The sequence below is a fragment of the Mustelus asterias genome, chromosome 14, assembly GCF_964213995.1.
Source record: "Mustelus asterias chromosome 14, sMusAst1.hap1.1, whole genome shotgun sequence".
NCBI classification, from domain to species: Eukaryota; Metazoa; Chordata; class Chondrichthyes; order Carcharhiniformes; family Triakidae; genus Mustelus; species Mustelus asterias.
Window position 1 is genome coordinate 50,182,115 of NC_135814.1, and position 27,151 is coordinate 50,209,265.

At 46.2% G+C, this 27,151-nt stretch overlaps 1 protein-coding gene across 1 annotated transcript in view; it reads right to left on the reverse strand.

Annotated features, from left to right (window-relative positions):
* mylkb (myosin light chain kinase b) overlaps positions 1 to 26,348 on the reverse strand; it is a 341,548-nt gene extending 315,200 nt beyond the window's left edge. The window contains exon 1 of the mRNA XM_078228351.1: positions 26,177 to 26,348. The gene's annotated coding sequence lies outside the window, so the exon portion shown is untranslated. The remainder of the gene's footprint in view (positions 1 to 26,176) is intronic.
* Between the last annotated feature and the right edge of the window lie 803 nt (positions 26,349 to 27,151).

Here is a 27,151-nt window from a genome sequence, read left to right on the forward strand (position 1 = left end):
CATACCTATAGAACGCCTTAGGATTCTCTTTAACCCTATCCGCCAAAGTCTTCTCATGTCCCCTTTTAGCCCTTCTAAGCTCGCTCTTCAACTCCCTCTTAGCCAATCTAAAGCTTTCTAGTGCACTACCCGAGTGCTCACGTCTCATCCGAACATAAGCCTCCTTTTTCTTTTTAACCAACAAAGAAACTTTTTTGGTGCACCACGGTTCCCTAGCCCTACCAATTCCTCCTTGCCTGACAGGGACATACCTATCACAGACTCGCAGTAGCTGCTCCTTGAAAAAACTCCACATGTCGGACGTTCCCAGTCCCTGTAATCTCCTAGTCCAACCTATGTTTCCTAATTCTCTCCTAATAGCCTCATAATTACCCTTCCCCCAGCTAAAACCACTGGCCCGAGGTTCATGCCTATCCCTTTCCATCACTAAGGTGAACGTAACCGAATTGTGGTCACTATCACCAAAATGCACACCAACTTCCAAGTCTAGCACCTGGTCTGGCTCATTTCCCAGCACCAGATCCAATATAGCCTCACCTCTAGTTGGCCTGTCTACATACTGAGTCAAAAAACCTTCCTGCACGCTTTGAACAAAAACTGACCCCTCTAACGAGCTAGAGCTATAACAATTCCAGTCAATATTAGTCAAGTTAAAATCCCCCATAACAATTGCCCTATTACTTTCACTCCTAAGCAGGATTGACTCCGCAATCCTTTCCTCAACCTCTCGAGAACTTTTAGGAGGTCCTAAACTTTTAGGAGGTTGACTTCCTACCCATCCCCGCCATGAGATTCACTGTGCTCGGTATGGATGCATAAGTAATGAGCTGAACAGCGTAAGATCACGCTATCAGCTGTCCTGCCCCAACCGGTCTCTGATGCACTATCAATCAAGTCAAGACTAGTTGTGAGCAAGACAAATAGGCTTTTATTAGCAAGAACTTGGAGCCATCCCTGTCGGAGATCTGGTCTGTACTGAAGGCTAGGGGGAGGAGCCACCGCCATTATACCCAGACCAGGGGGTGGAGTCTTGGGCGGAACCGACAGGGATATGCCACATATACAGGTAATAATAAATACTAACAGTGGTTAACCACACAGATAACAGTGGTTTACCACATTCACCCCCTGTTTAAAAAAAAGAATCCGTCGGGGGTGAGGCAGAGTGAACAATATTTACAATATTTACAGGTTCAGTCTATCCGGGGGCTTGCTCTGCCGATCGCCATAGTGCCGGTTCCGATGTAGTTTCAGGTCGCGGTGTCATTTCAAGCGCCGGAACGTTGCTGTCATCCATAGTCTCGTCCGCTCGTCGGGTGCGTGGTAACGACTCCTGGGGCTCAGGCGAGCTGTATACGGGGGTGAGAGGAGTGAATAGTGGTTCTGATGTGGTAGGGGCAAAGTTGGGGGTTGGGGGTGAGGGGTTGGGGGCCATAGTGGTCCCTGAGTCACCTGCGGGCGCTAGGTTACAGATAGATACCGTGTCCTCCCGCCCATCAGAGTAGTGGGCGGGAGGACGGTAGTGAAGTCCCTGAGGAAGACTTCCTGGGGAACACGAACATCTGTTCGTGGGGGGTGGCACTGGTTTGCCGTGCACAGGAGGGACTTAATGAAGTGTAGTGCCTCCGGTAGGACCTCTTGCCAGCGGGTGACTGGAAGGCCTTTAGACCGTAGCGCTAGTAAAACGGTCTTCCAGACAGTGGTGTTCTCTCTCTCCACCTGTCCGTTACCCGGGGGTTGTAGCTAGTAGTCCTACTTGAGGTTATGCCTTTGGAGAGCAGGTACCGTCGCAGTTCATCACCCATGAAGGAGGATCCCCGGTTGCTATGGATATAGCTGGGGAAACCAAACAGAGTGAAGAGGCTGCGCAGGGCCCTGATGACTGTGACCGAGAACATATCTGGGCAGGGAATAGCGAAGGGGAAACGTGAGTACTCGTCAATGACATTGAGGAAATACATGTTGCGATCAGATGAGGGGAGGGGGCCTTTGAAGTCGATGCTTAGGCGTTCAAAGGGGCGGGTGGCTTTTATGAGGTGTGCCCTGTCTGGTCGGTAGAAGTGCGGCTTGCATTCCGCGCAGACCTGGCAATTCCGAGTTATAGACCTGACATCCTCAACTGAGTAGGGCAGGTTACGGGCTCTAATGAAGTGAAAAAACCTGGTGACCCCCGGGTGGCAGAGGTCGTTGTGGAGAGCCTGTAACCGGTCCACCTGCGCACTGGCGCATGTTCCACGGGACAGGGCATCAGGTGGCTCATTGAGCTTCCTGGGCCGATACAAGATATCGTGATTGTAGGTGGAGAGTTCGATCCTCCACCGTAATATCTTGTCGTTCTTGATCTTGCCCCGCTGCGTATTGTTGAACATGAAGGCAACGGATTGTTGGTCCGTGAGTAGGGTGAACCGTTTACCAGCTAAATAGTGGCGCCAGTGCCGTACAGCTTCCACTATGGCTTCGGCTTCCTTTTCGACAGAGGAGTGTCGAGTTTCGGGGCCTTGGAGGGTTAGTGAAAAGAAGGCCATGGGTCTGCCCGCCTGGTGAAGGGTGGCGGCTATGGCGAAGTCAGATGCATCGCTCTCCACCTGGAATGGGATGGATTCGTCTATAGCGTGCATCGTGGCCTTCGCGATGTCAGCTTTGATGCGGTCGAAGGCCAGACGGGCCTCCGCCGTCAGGGGAAAAAGGGTGGATTTTATAAGCGGACGGGCTTTATCCGCATAGTTGGGGACCCACTGTGCATAGTACGAGAAGAAACCCAGGCATCTTCTCAGTGCTTTGAGGCTAGTGGGGAGGGGAAGTTCCAGGAGGGGACGCATTCGGTCGGGATCGGGGCCGATGACCCCATTCTCCACTACGTACCCGAGGATGGCGAGGCGGTGTGTACTGAACACGCACTTCTCCTTATTGTAGGACAGGTTAAGGAGACTAGCCGTGTGCAGGAATCTGTGGAGGCTGGCTTCGTGGTCCTGCTGGTCATGGCCGCAGATGGTGACGTTATCCAGGTACGGGAAGGTGGCCCGCAGCCCGTTCTGGTCTACCATTCGGTCCATTTCGCGCTGGAAGACCGAGACCCCGTTGGTTTCGCCAAAAGGGACCCTAAGGAAGTGGTAAAGGCGACCATCCGCCTCGAACGCAGTATATTGGCGGCCCTCCAGGCGGATAGGGAGCTGGTGGTATGCCGACTTCAAGTCAATGGTGGAGAACACCCGATATTGTGCAATCTGATTGACCATGTCAGATATGCGGGGAAGGGGGTACGCGTCCAGCTGCGTATATCGATTAATGGTCTGACTGTAGTCAATGACCATTCTGTGTTTCTCCCCAAACTTAATGGCTACCACTTGTGCTCTCCAGGGGCTGGTACTGGCCTCGATGATCCCTTCCCTGAGGAGCCGCTGGACTTCGGACCTGATAAAGGCCCTGTCTCCAGTACTATACGCCTGCTCTTGGTGGCGATGGGCTTGCAGTCAGGAGTGAGATTCGCAAACAAGGAGGGAGGGGCGATTTTAAGGGTCGAGAGACTGCAGGTGGTGCGCGGTGGGCAATTTAGACGCCGCTGATTGCAGACGGAGAGTGGGGGAAAAGGCCCATTATACTGTATAGTGACACTCTTCAGATGGGTCATGAAATCTAGCCCCAGGAGTACAGAAGCGCAGAGGTGTGGCAGCACGAGGAGCCTGAAGTTATCGTATACTGTGCCCTGCATCGTCAGGGTCACCACGCAGCAGCCAAGGACATTTACAGAGCGGGACTGCGATGCCATGGAGATCGTTTGTTTGACGGGCCGCACTGAAAAGGCGTATCGGCGCACCGTATCAGGGTGAATGAAGCTCTCCGTACTCCCGCTGTCAAACAAACAATGCTCCCTGTGCCCGTTTACCTCAATGTCCATCATGGACTTGGCGAGTCGATGAGGCTTGGACTGGTCCAGGGTAACCGATGCCACCGTTGAATCCTGCAGATAGCCGTAGGGGGCTGATGAGGTAGGTGATGGCGGCCTCTGCTGGTCACTCGCGGCCGAAGTTGTCCAGGATGGCAGCCCCCCCACGGGTCGCCGGCGGCCGATGACATCATCCAAGATGGCAGCCCCCACGGGTCGCACGTGGCCGGAGTCGTCCAAGATGGCGGCCCCCGCAGGTCGCACGCGGCCGTGGCCATCCAAGATGGTGGCCCCTGCGGGTCGCACGCGGCCGGGGTCATCCAAGGTGGAGGCCCCCGCGGGTCACACGCGGCGCTCGTGGATTTGGAGGTAGACTTACGGCAGACTTTAGCATAGTGCCCCTTCTTCCCACACGCGGAACAGAACGACTCCCTCACCGGGCAGCGTTGTCAGGGGTGCTTACCCAGGTCGCAGAAGTAGCATTTCGAGCCTCCAGAGGCTGCTGCAGTGGTCAGGTCACCGGTGAGGTGTGGGGTGGCGTTGGTCTGTGGTCCTCCTGGTAGCGACGGCTGCGGTGTCCACGATGCGTCCACGTGGTCAGGTGAGTAGGCTTCAAGGTATTGGGAGGTCACCTCTAAGGATTCGGCCAGTTCCACCATTTTCTTTAAGTCCAGCGCACCCTGTTCCAGTAGCCGTTGTCGGATATAAGTAGTTCCGATGCCCGTGACAAAGGCATCCCTGACTAAGTCCTCTGTATATTGGGTGGCAGTCACAGACTTACAGTTGCAGTTCCAGGCAAGCAGTCGCAACGCGCGCAGGAACTGGTCAACTGATTCACCTGGCTGCCGTCTGCGCGTAGAGAGGAGGTGTCTCACGTAGACTTCATTAGGCCGTTTATTATACTGGCTCTTTAAAAGTTCGATAGCGGCCGTGTAATTTTCCGCGTCTCGGATCGTAGAATATACTACGTCGCTTACCCAGCCGTGGAGCACCCGTAGTTTGTCGGCATCTGTACGGACAGCAGAGGAGGCTTCGATGTAATCTTCGAAGCATTTCAGCCAGTGATCAAACATGTTTGATGCTCCTGCAGTTTGAGGGCCTGATTCAGCCTTTCGGGTTTTAGTAACTGCTCCATTTTACAAAAAAAAACTTGCGAATAAAATTGATGCACTACCAATCAAGTCAAGACTAGTTGTGAGCAAGACAAATAGGCTTTTATTAGCAAGAACTTGGAGCCATCCCTGTCGGAGATCTGGTCTGTACTGAAGGCTAGGGGGAGGAGCCACCGCCTTTATACCCGGACCAGGGGGAGGAGTCTTGGGCGGAACCGACAGGGATGTGCCACATATACAGGTAATAATAAATACTAACCACACAGATAACAGATAACAGTCGTTAACCACAGTCTCCAACTTCTGCTCCTGCTATCCAATTCATCAAACTCATCTGATTCTTCCCAACTCCCATATTCTTTGTGAACCTGTGAAGGTAAAAGAATGGGTGGGATTTTCCTCCCCATCCATAGTGTGTTTCACGGCAGTGGGAGGTAGCGGGAGGTGGCCTGGCACTCACTGGTGGCAGGATCTAATGGTCCCACTGTTGTCAATGGGGTTTCCTGTTGAACACACCGATGGGAAAGCCATGCCAGGGGTGTGCCATCGGAGGAACCATAAGATCCCGCTGACATAAATGGCAGCATGACTTTGGCGGTGATCTCTCTGTACACACTGAACCTTTCCACTACCAAACAATTTGACCAAATATGTGCAAATCCACACATTTTCACAACTCTCCCTGGTAGCCACTCCAGTGTGTGTTACCCCCTTCATTCTCATTAATTTTACAAATTCTTCTGAACAAAACTCCGATCCATTTGTTCTTGGGAACAAACTATTCAAAATATGTAGAGTTTTGCTAGTTGTTGTTCGATTCAATGGAAATCCCTCTACCCAGTCCGGATGGTAATCTATCACAATGGATAGCTGTTGCCCTTCACATTCTGCAAGATCTATGTGCAGCCTCAGCCACTCTCTAGCTTCCATTTCCAGGGTAGTAATGGTACCAATGGCAGCTTCTTTTCCACAGCTTGGCATACTCTTCACTGTGTCTCCTACGTTCCTACCTAACCTTGACCAATGCTGGCTTCTCACTGGACTCTTTGTCAAACTGATCCCTCAGTTTTGATTATGAACTGCGATCTGTACTTTTCAAGAATTACTACTCTGGCACTCGCATAACACAGCATTTATCAAGTAACAACTCATTCTTATCCGTAAAGAAATGGCCTGATTTCTAAAGTAAGAGTTTTAACAACACCAGGTTAAAGTCCAACAGGTTTATTTGGTCGCAAATGCCATTCGCTTTCGGAGCACTGCTCCTTCGTCAGATGGAATGGATATCTGCTCTCAAATAAGGCATACAGAGACACAAACTCAAGTTACAGAATACTGATTAGAATGCGAATCTTTACAGCTAATCAAGTCTTAAAGATAATGTGAGTGGAGAGAGCATTAAACACATGTTAAAGAAATGTGTATTGTCTCCAGACAGGACAGCCAGTGAGATTCTGCAAGTCCAGACAAGCTGTGGGGGTTACCGATAGTGTGACATGAAACTTAATGTTAAAACTCTTACTGTGTTTACCCCAGTCCAACGCCGGCATCTCCACATCCTGATTTCTAAATCCAGTATCTGTGTTGGCCAGCCATTTACAGTATAGTCGTATACCCTTGTCAATACAATATGTGTCCCCAATACAGTGTCCCTGTGACTTATTTTACCAATGTCGTCTAGTGGCCGGAATGTCATCTACATCACCCGCCACAGGAATTGGAGCGGGCAGGGGGCAGAGCATGTGAAGGTCTGATGACCTCGGCGGGATTTTACGGTTTTGGGAAGAGCGAGGCCGTAAAACACCGACCATTATGTCTGGCAACTCCATTACATATGAAAAGAAAAATACATCACTCCTGTTGGGTGCTACTTCAGATGGGGATGGTATTCTAGACGTCCCATTGGCATTGCAGTGATCTTCCAATTTTCTATACTTAATGTTACACTGATAAGCTGACAAAAGCCTATTCCTAACAATAAAAAAGTCCTCACACTTCCTCTTAGGGTTTGCTGAAAGCTTCTCCAAAACAAATTTGTTCAGCTAGAGAATCCACAATCCCATCTCATTACCAGATGTGGTATCTTTACAGGACTGAAACATTTAGAATCATAGAATCTTAGAATCCCTACAGTGCAGAAGGAGGCCATCCGGCCCATCGAGTCTGCACTAACAACAAGCTCACCCAGGCCCTTTCCCCATAACCCCACATATTTAGACATTAAAGCATGTGCATGGAGTTCTAAAAACCCAATTGATATGAGGAGACTTCCAGACAGAATAGGATTAGGTGCAACCACGATACACCCCACACCATGATTGAATAAACTGTTATTACTAATGATTGAACCAGAGAGATGAATAATGACAAGTTGAGGAAGATATTGAGGTGCCTGACATTTATAGAATGTTACAACTATAGCAGATGTTATTTGTTGAGCAATTCAGATCCCAGAGGGAAACCTGTCTCACTGATCATAAACCTTTTTTCAGTATTCTGAAAATGAGGAGGAAGAGCTACTGATCCCCAGAGCACAGAACTCCAGTAATAACTTTAAAATTTTAAAAATTAAAAGATTGCCAAGAAAACAACGTAAGCACATAAGATTAAAGTTACACGGTTAAAACAGTCTTACAGAACAAGCCCCCAAAGAACCCATTTGATCAGAACACACAAGTAAACTATCTTCTTAGCAATGACTCCCTCATAGACTTTTAACCATAAAAATCCAGTAATATTACCCAAGTCTACTTGACTTGTATAAATTTCTTCTGCCCAAAAGATCATTTCTCAGCAGCTTGACCAATTATTAGTGGTCTGTGCCTAGGCAATGTAAAATGTCCACTAAATTAAAATACAACATTCTATTAGGTTCAAAACGTTACTCATTATAAACTCCATATTAAAAGTAGGACATTGGTCATCAGTACCTTGGGAGTAGTGACAACTGTCATTACCTGAACACAATATTTTTTATAGTTCTCCATAAAAGGCTGTTACGTACACAATTTGCTACTAAAACCCACCATCAAGGATCCGTGTTGAACATTGAAACACCCCATTTGGTTTGTTAAATGTCATCAGCGTGATTTATCAGCAACTTATCTCTAAAGGGAACAGTGGAGCAGAAGCAATGCAGACAGACATTACACACTTCAGTGAAATTCAGTAACACCAAGGGTCATTTTTCTTCCAGACGTGCCAACAAAGCTGTTCCTGCCAGTGAGCAACTCAAATAACAGGATTAGGAGGAATATTCGGAATACAAAGTGCCCTTCTCCGATAGTTAAATCAAGTATATTGAAATATGTTTGGCATGATTACCAATCGGGGATTAGAGACACTATCATCCTGGTTGCTTGGGAGGCAGAACAGTAGGAGGGCTGCGTGTTATTTTATTATAAAGACATCAAGTGCAAGCAGCACAATGTTATATTTCATGCCATTACATCATATTGTTTGGAAATAAAAATGTTTACAACCTTTTACAAAATGAACTTGGGACAAAGTACCAAAAATAAATAGAAACAAAGCATATATAGTGTGAAAATACAACATAAAAACTAAAGATGAATCCCAATAATGCCAAGTTTCTAGATAATTCACTCCACGTGTGGGCTCTTCTCATTCACTTCAATCAAATCTACTCCCTAAATAAGGACATGTCTCCTCATTTATATGCTGCCATGGCAAAACTTTTGTACGAAATGTTTTTGTAAGCTGTCTTGTTATATCTCTCAGAAATCCTCTGTTACATGTTATTGCACAATCATCTCACAAGAGCTAGGTTGAATGGCCAATTAATCAGTTATCTATTTAGTAGTGCTGGTTGAAAAAGGAATGTTGGCTGGGGTGCTGAATGCCCTACTATTCTTTCAACAGTCGCTTGAGATATTTAATGTCCACATGAATGGAAAAACAAGGCTTAGTTTAAACTCTTACCTGAAGGGCATTATCAATGCAGCACTCCCAAGTCTAACAAATGAGCCAAGCCAGTTTAGTTTATTCAGCCAATGGCACATGGGCCTCTCATCCTGTTACACAAAGACAGTACTCACAGAGAAGTCTGTGATCCAGGGCATTTGGCATCATGACTGACTTTTTAATATATTTTCCAGTTATTATGTTGCAGATCGCCAGTTTGAAATATCAAAAAAAGTATTCAAACCTTCTCAAGATGTGACATTTTTTGGTATTGAGCAAATCAATTAAAGTTTCACATATGGGTTCTTCTGTTGGCAACAGGGATCTCACCTGAGGCTAAGGAACTGGCAGGAGTTACATCCATTGGGGAAGATCTATCAGAATTAAATGCTTGTCAGGCACTTAACTGCTCAGCATTTGGCCTTCTGTGAGATTTAGGACCCCGGTGGCTGTAATCCTGCCTGCAGAAAACTGCCGCCAATTAGAGGCTAGAAGCTGTCCATTTTTAAAAAATGATATTCCTTTCTCAGAGTTACAAAGCCAATGTGCAGGGTGGATGGGGCAAGCCCTTAATCCATCTCCTTACTTGCTCTGAAAATAATTCACATTGAATCCAATTTATAGTCCCCACAATAGAGACATACTAGATCCAAGCTGACAAGAAGAGGCATTACAACTGATCTCATGCTTAATCTTCGCCAAAAGGCCGAGAAGAACTCCATTGCCTGTCAGTGCCACTGGAAACAGAGGCTGCTGCCAGTAATGCATCTCCCAGAGGCCCAGGATCAATGAGAAACCCAGACCACAGGTAACACCGGCATCGCCACGTCACAAGTAAGTGGGGGTGAGATGGGAGTCGCAGTGAGAGCGGTTGCTAATTGGGGTTGAGAGGTTCCCTCTTCCTCATGCTGGGTTCCTTGATCAGGATTGAGTGTCTTTGACAAGGGAGCCCCACCCGACCCCATCCCAGAAGCCTGTGAACAAACTGAACAAGGGTTTGCTTTATGGGCTCCCAACATGGTGATCCTTTCACCCAGCTTCGGTTGTTTACCAGCGGCAGTGGAATGAGGCCCTTAAGTGGTAAACTGGGCCTCAATTAGCATCCGAGTCGGAAGGCCATCCCTGACTCTTCCCATCCTGGATTTAACTGAGCAGAGGTGGAAGGGCAGAAGGGTCCCCACCACACACCCTCCAGCCTGATTAAATACTGCAATTACCCCAAACCCATCTCGGGGGGGGGCATTATATTCTGTGAGTTCTATGAAAATCGTATTACACAGTTGTTCCTATAATAATTAAGGATTTATAATTTTGGTTTCCACTCTACTTCTAGCATAATTACCCACAAATCACATTTTTCACTCACAGAATTATCTTGCCATAAAATTACTGAATTACACCAATCAGTAAGGTACAGTTTAAGTTTGCATGAAACATGGTTAGCACTGCTGCCTCACAGCGCCAGGGTCCCAGGTTCAATTCCGGCCTCGGGTCACTGTCTGTGTGGAGTTATGTTCTCCCTGTGTCTGCATGGGTTTCCTCCAGGTGCTCCAGTTTCCTCCCACAGTCCAAAGATGTGTGGGTTAGGTGGATTGGCCATGCTAAATTGCCCCTTAGTGTCAGAGGGATTAACAGGGTAAATGCATGGGGTTACGGGAATAGGGCCTGGGTGGTATTGTGGCCGGTACAGACTCAATGGGCCATATGGCCTCCCTCTGCACTGTCGGGATTCTATGAATCTGCAGGCCAATTTGGAACAGAATTTGATTTTTTTCCTCTTTGGTCATGTACTTAGTCCTAAACACTCAACAACACAGGAGAAAATGTTAATTTATCAGAATATTGAAGTATGAATACAAAATGAATACAGATTAAAGTCCTGCATTGTAGATATCTCTTGTCTTACTTTGTTGATTGGCTGGAAATCATAGCTGGAGAGAAAAGGAGGGGGTGAATCAAAAGTGGGGAGAGGGGTGAGAAATCTATCAATAAGAATTCATAAAAACCAATGAAAACCCCAATCCTTAATGATCAGGAGAACGTACAGAATGACAAAGATCACAGGAAAAGACTTCTGAAAATAAATTTCATTCACTACTTTTCCTCCGTATCTGAAATCGCTCACGTTTGTAACATAATTTTCCTGTTATTTATGTTGCACTCTCTCCTTCTCCCCTATATACTCTATGACTAGTATGTTTTGGCTGCGCAAGAAATATAGAACCATAGAACCATAGAACCATAGAAAATTACAGCTCAGAAACAGGCCTTTTGGCCCTTCTTGTCTGTGCCGAACCATTTTATGCCTAGTCCCACTGACCTGCACTTGGACCATATCCCTCCACACCCCTCTCATCCATGAACCCGTCCAAGTTTTTCTTAAATGTTAAAAGTGACCCTGCATTTACCACTTTATCCGGCAGCTCATTCCACACTCCCACCACTCTCTGCGTGAAGAAGCCCCCCCCTAATATTCCCTTTAAACTTTTCTCCTTTCACCCTTAACCCATGCCCTCTGGTTTTTTTCTCCCCTAGCCTCAGCGGAAAAAGCCTGCTTGCATTCACTCTATCTATACCCATCAAAATCTTATACACCTCTATCAAATCTCCCCTCAATCTTCTACGCTCCAGGGAATAAAGTCCCAACCTATTCAATCTCTCTCTGTAACTCAGCTTCTCAAGTCCCGGCAACATCCTTGTGAACCTTCTCTGCGCTCTTTCAATCTTATTTACATCCTTCCTGTAACTAGGTGACCTAAACTGTACACAATACTCCAAATTCGGCCTCACCAATGCCTTATATAACCTTACCATAACACTCCAACATTTTACTGTATCCCAATACATGTGATAATAACAAATCAAATCAAATTATTTATTTTATTTGTACTCGATTTGGCAGTGAAATCACTTGCTCCAATGGACATTTCCTTGCTCATATCTTGTACTGTTTATTTTACAGTGCTTCATTCTGAATGGTTCAGGTGATATAATGGTATATTTAACAATAAAATTGGTGTAGTTTGCAGAAAAATGATTAAATTAAAAAGTGGTCTATTGTGCCTTTGAGTACCTTCATTAGTGTTTCTGCTTGAAGGCCTCTGCTCCTTTCAAAAGTTTGGCCTTAGGTCCAAGATCTAGCTTGGCTGGTGGTGAGAAGGGCACTCCCCGTTAGATCCTTCATGAATGCCCGAAGTCTCGTTGCCACCGCACGCTCTTTGGTCGGCCTGAAACCTGCTGATCTTCCAGTGCAAAGAATGGTCCTTCACCGAGTGTTGCAGACTGGCACATTCCAAGGTCCAGGACTACGTGCTGAGGGTGGCTCTCCAGCTTGGGGCAGCCATTGCAAAGGCACAATGTGGAAAGGCCATCGTGTAAGGCCTTTCACCAATGTAGATCAAGGGGCTAGTAACTGTAAAAAAAAACCCTCGGACTGCATAACTGTGTGTATCTCTGTAAAAGCACCACAAAATGCAATGTGACAAATGTGTATAGTTTGGATTATACTGTAATATATGAAACGTTTTTGAACTGAACACTAAATTTCATTTGTTAGGGAAAATGTAAAAACAACTGTTTTTCACTGTTTGCAACCATTGAAAATGTTTTCTGTAATTTATTTTCAGATTATATATGAATAAAGTATGTTTTTGAAATTAAATATTGGCCCAGAAATTCCTGTCACTAGCTAATGAACAGCACTTGCCATTAGTTAAGCTTGTCAGTGCATATCTAGGTCTTCATTTTGTTTTTATATGTGGCAGGTTGGTGAAAGTGAGAACTGATAATGTTGCAGCCAAGGAAATATGGCATCTGGGATATGAGTGAACTGGCCTGAACCATTCAGAATGAAGCACTGTAAAATAAACAGTACAAGATCTGAGCAAGGAAATATCCATTGGAGTGAGTGATTTCACTGCCAAATCAAGTACAGATTAAATAAATAATTTGATTTGATTTATTATTATCACATGTATTGGGATACAGTGAAAAGTATTTTTCTTGCGCAGACAAAACATACCATTCATAGAGTACGTAGGGGAGAAGGAAGGAGAGAATGCAATATAAGTAACAGGGAAGAGATTGGATTAAAGAAGAGAAAAAGGAACATTAGGAAAAGATTAGAAAATTTAAAAAATCAAATATCCAGCAACAACTAAAACATGGAGGAATGCAATTCCACAGTTGAAGTAGATAAATTTCAGAGTCAAAGAGGTTGACTAATGGTACTTAACACGTTATGTTGTTAAAGGCATTATGGGACTTAAAATGACTTGATTTAAGTTAGTGTTGAAAATATTTTGTATTGACAGTTCATTTCATGCTAGTTAATGCACTTGAACAGGCAGAGATCACTTAACTAAAACAGGCCAACGTATTTCTGGACAGCATTGATTCCAAAACCATTTTTTTGTTTATATTAACTTGCAAAATAGGATAAATGATAGTTTGCATGCAACAGTATTTCAGTTTATGTACTTTTCAAATCAATTTAAATACAAACTGGGTGATGAATTGGATTAATAAATCAAATGGCCAACTTGTTTTTTCTTCAGTAAAATGTGACAAGTTAAGTAATACAATTGCTCATTTCTTTCTATTTATGCTTTAAAAACATATCACTGTTTACAGGAAAGTTGTTTGTATATCTGCGGATTCTTAGTGAAATGCCAATTATTGAGTGGAAAATCTTGGAAATGTAGGAGGTCACTGAATTTTTACATAATAACATGGTAAGAATAAAAACAGTTTTTCAACAAGATATTTTTGATGACTCGAATCCCAAGGACATAATATTTTCTAAGATAAATTCTGGAAGTGTTCATGACAGACCACAAAGCAAGTCCTGGTGGAAGGTGCTGGTAACAGGTCCTGGGTCTTTCATCCATTCTAAAATACACCAGAACTACCTGACTGAATTTTGCTGGTTGAATTTAGAAATAAATATTAGTTAAATTGCTCCAGAGAGACAGAGGGAGAGACAAACTCATCAAATATTTGGGATACGATGGGTGGCAGAGCAAAGTGTGCAGAGGATGCTGAAAGTCTGCAAAGGGATATAGATAGTCTAAGTGAGTGGGCGAGGGTCTGGCAGATGGAGTACAATGTTGGCAAATGTGAGGTCCTCCATTTTGGTAGAAATAACAGCAAAATGGACTATTATTTAAATGGTAAAAAATTGCAGCATGCTGCTGTGTAGAGGGACCTGGGTGTCCTTGTGCAGGAATCTCAAGGAGTTGGTTTGCAGGTGCAGCAGGTAATTAAGAAGGCAAATGGAATTTAGTCCTTCATTGCTAGAGGGATGGAGTTTAAAAACAGCAAGGTTATGTTGCAGCTGTATAAGGTGCTGGTGAGGCCACACCTGGAGTACTGTGTACAGTTTTTATCTCCTTACTTGAGAAAGGATATACTGGCACTGGAGGGGGTGCAGAGGAGATTCAATAGGTTGATTCCAGAGTTGAGAGGGTTGGCTTATGAGGAGAGACTGAGTAGATTGGGGCTATATTCATTGGAATTCAGAAGAATGAGGGAAGATCTTATAGAAACATAAAAGATTATGAAGGGAAGAGATAAGATAGAAGCAGGGAAGTTGTTTCCACTGGCGGGTGAAACTAGAACTAGGGGGCATTGCCTCAAAATAAGTGGAAGCAGATATAGAGTTGAGGAGGAACTTCTTCACACAAAGGGTTGTGAATCTGTGGAATTCCTTGCCCAGTGAAGCAGTTGAGGCTACCTCATTGAGTGTTTTTGAGGCTAGAATAGATAAATTTTTGAACAGTAAAGGAATTAAGGATTATGGTGAGCGGGTGGGTAAGTGGAGCTGAGTCCACAAAAAGATCAGCCATGATTTTATTGAATGGCGGAGCAGGCTCGAGGGGCCAGATGACTTACTCCTGCTTCTAGTTCTTATGTTCTTTGGTTCTTATAAACTTTCTGTGAACGTTCTTTCTGTATCTTGCTACAGCCTCAGTGAAAGATTGACACAAACACTGGAGAAATGCATGAAAATGTCACCCCCATATGTTATTGTGGCTGTGGTTTGTCTCTCTCATCTCCTGAAAGTTCAAGATTTTATTTAAAACTTTTCTTGAATAACTTTGGGGGTCATTTTTGACTTCAATGCCTGCACAATGAATCACCACCCACAAATTCTTTGCATTAGGAAGTGTTTTTTTTTCCAATGAAATGTGAGAGAAAGAAAAAGTTGTCATGATTTTTTTTTTCACAAGTGATATAAATGAGGTATTATAAAATTTCGGATAACATATTCATTCCTAACAACAGACCTGGAGCTACAGATGAAACTGAAAGATTCAAACTTAGTTTGACAAGATTTCTACAATTATTCTTGTGTTATATGAGCTTCCTCTCACCATCCTGTAGACATGCCTCATCATTATCAAGAAAATCCACACAGCAGGGTTGAAATTTTCAAGTTCTTTCTTCAGGCAGCCTTGCGATGTGATACTTATAACAAACATAAAATAATCATTTCAAATTCGCCACTCATGACTGCTTGGGAAGAAAGCTGCTTTGACTATTTTAGTTCCATACATCACAAATACAGCTGGAAATGTTAGTTTGGCACAGTTTGCTGCTGGGTCTGAAGATTGTGAATTTAAGCCCCACCGTGAACAGGACTGAGGGAGTGCTGCATTGTTCATAAAGCATGCTGTGTTTCACCTGACACTTTTAGTGATCTGATTTGAATAGTGGTGAATTGGTGCTCCACCAGTTTTGTGTTGGTGTTGTGCTCTGCACAACACTGAACATTGAATTGAAATCTGTTGTGGAGATTCAAACTGACCGCCAAAGTGAAGCAGAGTGAAGATCTCCCCTTTCCTATGTACCAATGCTATAGTATGTAGTTTGAAGCCATCTTGAAAGCTCTCAATAATATTTGAACAGCTGGAAATTCTCCCAATATTTTAGTCAACATTCACCTCCTCAACCACCGCTCCAAAATGCAGATCAATTGGTCATTGTGATGTCAAGGTTGGAGGTTAATAGATCTAACCCTGAAAGTGAAGATATGAGGGGTTGAGATGAGTAGGAATGGCCTATGATAGTTTCAGTATGAAGCCAAAGCGACTGCAGTTCCTTAATGTTCTCTTCCAGGATTGACAACCCCATAAACATCGCAGGAATGACGGTGATGCTGGGGGGCAGGGTTAATGCCTGACACTAAGCAAAATGACAAGAGGTGGGTTTCTAGATTCCATCACAACAGTGAAAGGGGGAGGTGTAATGGTTGTTTAGGTCTGGTAGAACACTCCTCCTGGTTCACAAGAAAACACTCAAAACTTTAAATATGTGAACTTTCCTGAGCCTTTTCTGGCCAGGATCCTGCCTGCCGCCAGCTTTCATCATTGAACCCAACACTGCCACAATCATCAGTTAAAAGCACAATGGGCACCAGATCCAGATTTTTAAATATCATAGATGATTGCCTATGGTAAGTAGCTCCATTTCTGCTGAAAAACAGAGTTAAAATGGTGGCACACATGAAGATATTGAGTGTGCAAGGAGAAGCCCTGACTGCCACTTTAACCACCTTCCTGCCCCATTTCGGCTGGAAAGCGAGGTTAAAATTAGATATATTTTTACTAGGCTTCATTGAAAAGGGAAAGCAAAACATTGACGTTCCAACAGCAGCACAGCATTTAGAACATAGAACAGATCTGTGTAAAAATTACTGAACACTGAAGGAAACAGTAATGTGGAAACAATATCTGATGACAGTGGAAAACATGTTTGCATCATGTGGCCATGGAAGCCTAAGGCCGAGTAAACACCTGATGTGAATAGTGCACCTACCAACAACCCTGAACACAAATTACACTGTGTATTAACAGTGTATAAAGCTCTTTATCACTTATAATTCAAGATCAATGAGGGAGTCTTCTCCTTTATGTGATCAGGAACAGAATGCATGATAGGCTGACTGCCCATAAAGCACAATTTGGTCCTTTGGTACATTGTTGTTATCATTACATTCCTTATTAACAACTTATTTTTGCATTGTTTTGGTCTGTTTGATTAAGAGTTATTGAAACCTATTGGCCCCCTATTGGATTCAGCAATGGGTACGTCTATGGTTGATGCACCTCAATGAGCACCCGGAAACAAGGCTTTAGAACTGAAGGCTTTAATACATTAACAATGAAACTACTAACACAAATTCACCCGTTCAGACCGAAGGGGTCCTGCCGGAGCAGGGGGTCTTATACCCTGCCACCGGAGGCGGGACCCCACTGGAGTGTGCCATGATAACACTTGGGACAGGTAAACACCCTATCCCAACAACATAGTACAACCCCCATAACAACAACAATAACAACCCCAGTGGTGAACCAACGATGGTTCACCACATTCACCCCTCCTTTAGGAACCAAAGGTGGCGGGGTGGATGAAAACAGACAATGACAAAAAAAATAACAGGATTCACAAGTCCAGACGGTCTGGAGGACCACACCGACGCTGCGATCTTCTCAACACCGGTTGCGAAACCGGAGCAGGTGCTTGCGGTGGCTCTCTCAAAGCAACATCTGGCTGTCCCCTCAAAGACTCCCGGGCCGGCCGGCCCTGATGAGGCGATGGTGTAGGGGATCCTGGAACGTTTGGTGGTGGTGGTGGTGGTGATGATGGTGGCGCCGATCTCCGAGTCTCAGGCAAGCTGTACATGGGAGTAAAAGTGTTATGCACTGGTCCCGGTGCTGACCACGCCACGTCTGGGGAAGTAATGAGGAGTAGTGGATCTGTGACTGGGGGAATAGGAGCGACAGGAGTTGCTACGTCCCCTGCGGGCGCCAGGTCTCTAATGGAGACAGTGTCCTCTCGCCCGTCAGGATATGCCACATAGGCATACTGAGGGTTGGCGTGGAGGAGTTGGACCGGTTCGACCAAGGGGTCGGACTTGCGAGCCCTCACATGGCGCCGCAGAAGGACGGGTCCTGGGTACGTCAACCAGGCTGGCAATGAGGTCCCCGAGGACGACTTCCGAGGGAATGAGAACATCCTCTCGTGGGGAGTAGCATTGGTTGCCGTACACAGGAGGGAGCGGATAGAATGGAGCGCAGTTGGAAGGACCTCCTGCCACCGGGAGACTGGAAGGCCCTTGGATTTCAGTGCCAGTAGGACAGCCTTCCAGACTGTAGCATTCTCCCTTTCCACCTGTCCGTTACCCCTAGGGTTGTAGCTCGTGGTTCTACTAGAGGCAATCCCGAATGAGAGCAGGAATTGCCTCAAGTCGTTGCTCATGAACGACGAGCCCCTGTCGCCATGAATATAGCAGGGGTACCCGAACAGGGTAAAAAGCTCACTGAATGCCTTGATGACGGTGGCAGTCGACGTGTCCGCACAGGGGAAAACAAACGGAAACCGGGAAAATTCGTCTATTATGTTAAGAAAATAGACATTCCGATCCGTTGAGGGAAGGGGGCCCTTAAAATCTACACTCAGCCTCTCAAAAGGGCGAGTGGCCTTGACCAAATGTGCCCGGTCTGGTCGATAAAAGTGTGGTTTGCATTCTGCGCAAATCCGACAACTTCTAGTAACTGACCTGACCTCCTCCACCGAGTAGGGTAGGTTGCGGGCTTTTATGAAGTGGTAGAGTCTGGTGACTCCAGGATGACACAGATCATTGTGGAGAGCCTTCAAGCGGTCCTCCTGCATGATGGCGCATGTTCCGCGCGAGAGGGCATCCGAGGGCTCATTGAGCTTCCCTGGACGATACATAATATCGTAATTATAGGTGGAGAGCTCAATTCTCCACCGCAAGATCTTATCGTTCTTGATCTTGCCCCTCTGCGTGTTACTGAACATAAACGCCACGGATCGTTGATCCGTGATCAGGGTGAACCGCTTACCTGCCAGGTAATGGCGCCAGTGTCTGACTGCCTCCACAATGGCCTGAGCCTCCTTTTCCACCGCTGAGTGCCGAATCTCTGGGCCTTGAAGGGTGCGGGAAAAAAACGCGACGGGCCTGCCTGCCTGGTTTAGTGTGGCGGCTAGGGCGAAGTCCAATGCATCACTCTCCACCTGGAAAGGGATGGATTCATCCACCGCGTGCATCGTGGCTTTCGAGATGTCGCTTTTCAAAACCTTGAAGGCCAATTGGGCCTCCGGCGTAAGTGGGAAGGTCGTGGACTTAATGAGCGGACGAGCTTTGTCCGCGTAGTTGGGGACCCACTGTGCATAATACGAAAAGAACCCGAGGCATCTCCTCAGTGCTTTCGTGCTAGCGGGCAAGGGAAGTTCAGTGAGTGGGCGCATACGGTCTGGATCAGGGCCAATGACCCCGTTTTCCACCACGTATCCGAGGATGGCTAACCTACGCGTACGGAATACGCACTTCTCCCTGTTATAGGTCAGATTCAGGCGAGATGCAGTGCGTAGAAAGTGTTGGAGATTCGTGTCGTGGTCCTGCTGGTCATGGCCGCAGATGGTGACGTTATCCAGGTACGGGAAGGTAGCCCGCAACCCGTTCTGGTCCACCATTCGGTCCATAGCACGCTGGAAGACCGAGACCCCATTGGTGACACCAAATGGAACCCTGAGGAATTGGTATAGACGACCATCCGCCTCAAAAGCCGTATATTGTCGGTCCTCTGGGCGGATGGGGAGTTGATGGTAGGCGGACTTAAGGTCTATGGTAGAAAACACTCGGTACTGCGCAATCTGATTGACCATATCAGAAATGCGCGGGAGAGGATACGCATCCAGCTGCGTGTATCTATTAATGGTCTGACTATAGTCGATGACCATCCGAGGTTTGTTCCCGCTTTTGACTACCACGACCTGCGCTCTCCACGGACTAGCACTGGCCTGTATGATCCCTTCCTTGAGGAGCCGCTGAACCTCAGATCTAATAAAGATCCGGTCCTCAGCGCTGTAACGCCTACTTTTAGTAGCGATGGGCTTGCAGCCAGGTACCAGATTTTTAAAAAGGGATGGTGTCGTGATCTTCAGGGTGGATAGATTGCACGCGGGGCGTTTTGGGCAATTTGGAGGCTGCGGCTGGCTCCCTACGGCCAGTGAAGGGAGTGGCCCACCGTACTGTAGGATCACACTCTTCATGTGGACCATAAAATTTAGTCCGAGGAGAATTGGCGCGCAAAGGTGAGGTAACACAAGGAGCCTGTATTGCTCGTAAACTGTGCCCTGTACCTCAAGAGTTACCATACATTGTCCTTGGATCGGTACAGACCGGGACTGTGATGCCATGGAAATTGTCTGCTTGGCAGGGAGAACCCGGAGTCCACACCTTTTAGCAGTTTCAGGGTGTATGAAACTTTCGGTGCTCCCACTGTCAAACAGACAATTTACAGTTCTGCCACTAACCTTTACCTCCATCATAGAATGTTCCAGTCTGAAATGCCTGGTCTGATCCAGAGAGATCGACGCCACCGTTGGCCCCTGGGCGTCACTGCATGCTGCCGATGTGGATGCTGAGGACCCCTGCTGGTCGCTGCTGCATGCTGCCGATGTGGATGCTGAGGACCCCTGCTGGTCGCTCCTAGTCGTCGTGGACCATGATGGCCGCCCCCATGAATCGCATGTGGCCGAGGGCTCCAAGCGCAGCGACTCCTGGTGGTCTTCCTCCTCCTCTGTTTGCCACGATGGCGCCGTCCTGAGATCGCACGTGGTCGGACCTCGTGGGTACTGCGACGCCGAAGGAGATTGTCTCCGTTCTGGAGGGTTACAAGCTGCACTGCCGTTTTTACGTTTGGACCTGCAGACTTTGCTGTAGTGGCCTTTTTTACCGCACTGGCTGCAGATTGCCGTTCTTGCCGGACACTGCTGCCGTGGATGCTTAGCCCCACCGCAAAAATAGCATCGCTGGCCCCCTGGAGCTGCCGCCGTCGTCGAATCGATCTGGGAGCGCGGGTTCGCGGGGCGAGGAGGGAGCAGAGCTTGCTCCAACCACGTTGACTGCACGTGGTCCTCGGGGTACAGCGCCAAGCTCTTCGACGCCGCCTCCAACCTCACGGCCATCCCCATTGCCTGGGTCAAGTTGAGTTTCCCCTTTTCTAATAATTTAAGTCTGATGTACGAGGACCCTACCCCTGCTACGAACGCGTCTCGGGCGAGGTCTTGCATGTACTGCTCGGCGGAGACATCCTTACAGTCACAACCCCTGGCAAGCTGCAGGAGTTCATTGGCGTAGTCTTCTATGGTCTCGCCCGACTGCCGACGTCGTGTAGCGAGGAGATAACGAGCGTGAATCTCGTTGGGTGGCGTAATGTACCTATTCTTTAGGAGCTCGACGGCACCCTGGTAAGTGGAAGCTGCACGAATGGCTAGGTAAATCGTGTCGCTTACCCTTGCGTGGAGGACCTGGAGTCTATCAGTGTCTGTAGTGATAGCTACCGAGGCTGCCAGGTAGTCCTCGAAGCACTTCCACCAATGTTCGAACGTGTTAGCTGCACCGACCGCACGTGGGTCCAGTGTCAGACGATCCGGTTTTAGGATCTGTTCCATATTCTCAGTTAATGTATTAAATTGATGCACCTCAATGAGCACCCGGAAACAAGGCTTTAGAACTGAAGGTTTTAATACATTAACAATGAAACTACTAACACAAATTCACCCGTTCAGACCGAAGGGGTCCTGCCGGAGCAGGGGGTCTTATACCCTGCCACCGGAGGCGGGACCCCACTGGAGTGTGCCATGATAACACTTGGGACAGGTAAACACCCTATCCCAACAACATAGTACAACCCCCATAACAACAACAATAACAACCCCAGTGGTGAACCAACGATGGTTCACCACAATGGTCATACCTGTTTACTTGCAGGTTCTGTTGAATAAGAATTGGAAAAATAGAAAAATCAGAAGTGTTGCACCAGGCAGGTGATCCTGCATTAAGACATGCCCTTAGACTAAAACTTAGCTATGATTGGCAAGGGTGTCCTATTTCAACTGGTTTTATATGAAGAAATCTACCAGGACCAGCTATTATTCAGAATGGAATCAATCACTGAATCCTGCAGAATTCTGCACCTAGAATTGAAAGCGTAGTTTCAGCACCATAATAGCTGTGTGAGTGCCAGTCAAAGTGATCATGGTTGGAAACTTTTACATGACTTGTTTTTTCCACGCATGTGGGGGAGATATTGGTCACATCTTCCAACTTTAGTCCAAATTGTAACAAGTAGGCTAAATGATACATTGTTTGCCTGCCAGGGACAAACATTTAATTATGTTTCCTGTGAAAATCAACCAGCAGCAAGAAAGACTCTTGCATTCCTACCATTTAGTATCATTCCTACACGTGCATGGTAATTTATTGCAGTCATGTGGCCATGCCTGAGCACAGCACCATTTTGAATAGAAAGGCTACCATTCCATCAACATACAGGTGCTCTACAATCACAAGTGCAGTATAATGCAGGCAAATACACATAAACCTGAAGATTCCCATCCTGGGGCAATCAATAATGTCAGACTTATCTGAAGGACTAGGAAGACTCCAGGTTGTCTTTTCCAGATTCAAGGGTATGTACTTTTACTGTGGCCCATGGCACCAATGCTTTGGGTAAGAGCAAGAGTTCAGGAAAGATACAATACAGCCCATGCATCCACCATTGTGTAACACACATCAATTATTTCATTGCTTTGACTGTTCACTCTCCCACCCCGTGAATACAGATGTCCACTCCTCCAAATTGGACCCTTTGCTGCAGGACTTGCAGAACCTGGTTGTTTAATCAGGCATCTGCAATGCAGCCTAGAAAGATATCTCCCTTTGCGAGTAACCAACAGTCATGATGTTTTGGAGAATACTGACCTTAACCTCTGCATTCCTTGCATGCCATGCACCATGCACTGCCAGCACCAGGTAATTATGCCAAAGAGATTATCTTTGGGGAGGCCAATTTACTGGAAGAGAAGCCACGTCTGTGCCCAATTCACTGATTGCATTTTACACTGATAAAGGTCCACGTTAGTGTGTAACGCAAAAAGATGGGCATTGAACCTGATGGTGAAAATATTGAACAATGTGCCTGTCCAACATTCCTAGTGGTGTCGAAAGGGATTGAATCAGAGTAAAAGACAGTTGGAAAGCTTAAATGAGAGAAGGATCACCAAGTAAAAATAAGCATACTTTGGACATTTGACATCACAAATGTCGTATACTTTCCACAGATTTGTTACATGACTGATTTCTGGGCACTTGATCTGAAGAAAGACTTTGGTAACAGTGGCTTCTCATGCATGGTTATAGTGCAGACAAATCATACACTAAATGACAGATTCCTGTCTTCTGCCAACTTTGCCGGCCATTTTGAAAACCCACTTCCCAAGAATGAGCATTAAAGATTATGGGCTGCCTCAGTTGAAACAGTAAGTAGTCTCACAACGCAAGGTTAAAGTCCAACAGGTTTATTTGGTAGATGGGCATTGAACCTGATGGTGAACGAGCTTTCGGAGGGTTGCCCCTTCATCAGGTGAGTGAACGCTCTGAAAGCTTGTGCTACCAAATAAACCTGTTGGACTTTAACCTGGTGTCGCGAGACTACTTACTGTGCCTCCCCCAGTCCAATGCCAGCACCTCCACATCATAAGTCGAAACAGAATGTGTTTTTGTAGCAAAGAAATAAACAGAATAAATCTGGGGACACATTATTCCCACGTGACGTTATTGCAATATTACAGGAAGGCACAGGGAGGAGGGAGTGTGGGGAACAACTCATTGGCAGGAAGCTGAGATCATGCCAGAGAAGAGAGATGAAGGTTTACCGCTTTATCAGTGGGGCAGGAACAGTGTGCATTTCATCTAACACTGTAATTCATAGAATGCTTACACTGCAGAAGGAGGCCATTCGGCCCATCAAGACTGCAGCGACTCTCTGACTGAACATCTTACCCAGGTCCACCCCCCTGCCTTAACCTGTCGCCCCGCACATTTACCGTGATTAATCCCCGTAACCTGCACATCTTGGAACACTAAGGGACAATTTAGCATTCTAATCCACCTAACTTGCACATCTTTGGAGTGTGGGAGGAAAGCAGAGCACCCGGAGGAAACCCACGCAGGCACGGGGAGACACACAGGGAGACATATCCTAGGCTGGCATCGAACCCAGGTCCCTGGCACTGTGAGGCAGCAGTGCTAACCCATGTGCCACCATTCCGCCCCTAATTCTTTACTATTTTCTCAGGCAAGGGATTTATGGAGCGCAGTAAAATCAAAAGAGTGGAAAATGTTTTGAAAGGTGCAAATAAAAACACAAAACTACAAACAAATCCAAAGTAAAAGTTCCTTCACTGTAATATGTGACGTAATTGCTGAGAGAAACTGACCTCTAAATTCAATATCATTTCAATTTTCATTTTGTTAAGTGTTTAGCTTGTTACTGGCTCAAATGTTAGTTCTTAGAAATGCCCTATGAAATGATTCATTTATGCTTTGTATGTAAATGTTCAAGATGGCATTCATTGCTTATTCATTGCATGTACATTAATGCGCTGTCCAAGATTCCTGGTGGTATCGAAAGGGATTGAATCCCTCATTTTGAATATAGAATCTACAGTGCAGAAGGAGGCCATTTGGCCCATCAAGTCTGCACAACAACAATCCCACTCAGGTCCTATCCCTGTATTTACCGTCCTAATCCCCCTGACACTAAGGGGCAATTTATCATGGCCAATCAACCTAACCCACACATTTTTTTTGGAGTGTGGGAGGAAACTGGAGCACCCAGAGAAAACCCACATAGACACAGGGAGAATGCACAAACTCCACACAGTGAGTGACCTGAAGCAGGAATCGAACCCAGGTCCCTGCCGCTATGAGGCAGCAGTGGAACCACTGTGCCACCGGAAGCTAATTACATTATGATGGGGATTTGTCTTCAGCAAGCAGCGATTTTCTAAGTATGTTTCTCTGTCACTGCACCTGCCCTACACCAGCTGGATGAGGAGTGTGTTATATCCAGTACTGTTCACTGTTTACGTTCAAATCTAATTCCAGGACAACACGACATGAATCCTCATCCTTTTACATTGTTAAAGATGCGCGTCTTCCTGTAGCGGAATTCATTGCAAACACGCAACACAGTAATGCAAAGGTACAAAAGCACTCAGACTTCTCTCATCTTGAGCTTTTTCTAGCTACCGCTACCAACATAAAGATTGACAGAAGAGTCATACGCATAAACTCTCTCCACACATGCTGCCAGACCTGTTGCGTTTATCCCGCAGCATGTTGTATTAATAAAGATAGACAGTGTATGCTTTCACAAAGACCTGTAATCCTGCAAAGCGCGCAGTATGAACAGTATACCCACATTGAGAAGCTGGATCGATGAAAAAAAACACACATTGATGGTAATCAGCTTTCTCACTGGCTGAATTACATTTCGGATTGCACAATACCTTGTTCCAGGTATGGATAAGTGCAATTCTTCCTGGGAGGGAAGACTCAGTTAACAGGAGCGGCTGCTTGGGGACAATTGCAATGATGTCCAGGCACACTAACCTTGCAGAGAGAAAGCTCCAGGGAACTCTTCAATCTGTCCGCCGCTTTGCAGCCACGCACACAGGCTGGGGGCTGGCTGGGAGGAGATGCACCTTCACTGCCGACAATTAGGAGAGAAGGAGACAGCGAGCTCACCACAATTCCCTTCCACATGCTCCATCTGACCAGTCGCAGAATGAAATACTTGGGTAGCCTACTGTTTGCCTCATTCTTCCCCAGCTGTTGTTGCTCCCTCTTTCTCTCTCTCTCTCTCCTCCGGCTTAAAGCCTCCAACAGGACAAGATGTGATCTGCTCTTACTCAGGGCAGCTACAGGTTATTTATGAATTCCAGCCATCGCCAGAAATTAAATGTGACAAGTCAAAACTTCCCTCTCATGGTTGTCAGCACTGGAACTTTCCAAAACAACAGTTCTGGTTACTAATGAGGATATATATATATCAATTCTTAATCCTCACCGCTACAGGTCACAGAATACATAACCCACAAAAGAAAAAGTTTTCCCAACTCTCCAGCACTTTCTGTCTCAGGGGCGCTGGGGAGATTGAAACCTGGTTGTTTCAGTCCAGGTAAAAACTCATCCATTCATTCACACAGTCCATTCGCCGGGTACTGAGTGCTGGGGTTGTGTCGTGAGATGGATGGCACTAAAAACTATTTATTTTCAAGATGCTTGATCTGTTTCGAATAAGAAGCAAAAGAAAAATGACCTTAACCAGTTATAAATTGGTATTTTGTTTCTGGAAATGGAGCTTTCCTTTTTACTTACAGAGTCAGAGAACTGATAGATCGCGGCTGCTCCCGCTGGAGGGATCTTGCCAGTTTGAGATTTCTTGGAGTTCCACAGGATCGACTAACCTTGCGATTTGTTGGGAGTTCAATTGCTGCATGAAAAAGAATCACATTGTTGTGATATATGGCGCCCTGGACCACATTTTTTCACTGATTTCGTGCATTCGCTACCGTCAGCCTTATTAGGTAATGTGTTCACGGGGGGGTGCTTCAGAGCGGCTGTATTAAAACAATGTTAACCGCGAAGTATTCTCCTCAGAGAATCAGCCAGCCGTTTAGCAGTCACAAGACTGGATTTCTCACACAAAACACAGGGAGGAACAGGGCACAATGAGCAGGAAAGGATATCAAACCACAGAACACAGGGAACAGAGGAGAATGTTAAACCATAGCACTGGGAACCTGGAAGAAAATCCTGGAACTCAATGCCTCGCAGCGCTGTGAGGGTACCTGCACCCTAAAGCACGCTTCAGCAGTTCAAAAAAACTCAACACCACTTTCTCGAGGGCAGTAAGGGATGGGCAATAAATGCTGGCTTTACCAGCGATGTCTACATTCTCAATAGGGATTTTGCCATCCTTGAGTAGAGATGGGCAAAGCTTTGCCATTTTCTGTGTAGTCCAGAAGGGTTTAAACTCAAGTTAGCATGTTACTGAACCTCAGATGCCACATATTAATGAATAACTTGATTAGAAGGTCCTGTTCTGTGATTAATAGCTCTGGGCAGCAGGGTGACACAATGGTTAGCACACTGCTGCCTCACAGCGCCAGGGATCCTGGTTCAATTCCCGGCTTGGGTGACTGTCTTTGCGGAGTCTGCACATTCTCCCCATGTCCACATGGGTTTCCTCCGGGTGCCCCAGTTTCCTCCCATAGTCTGAAAGATATGCTGATTAGGTGCATTGGCTGTGCTAAATTCTCCTTCAGTGTACCCAAACAGGCACTGGAGTGT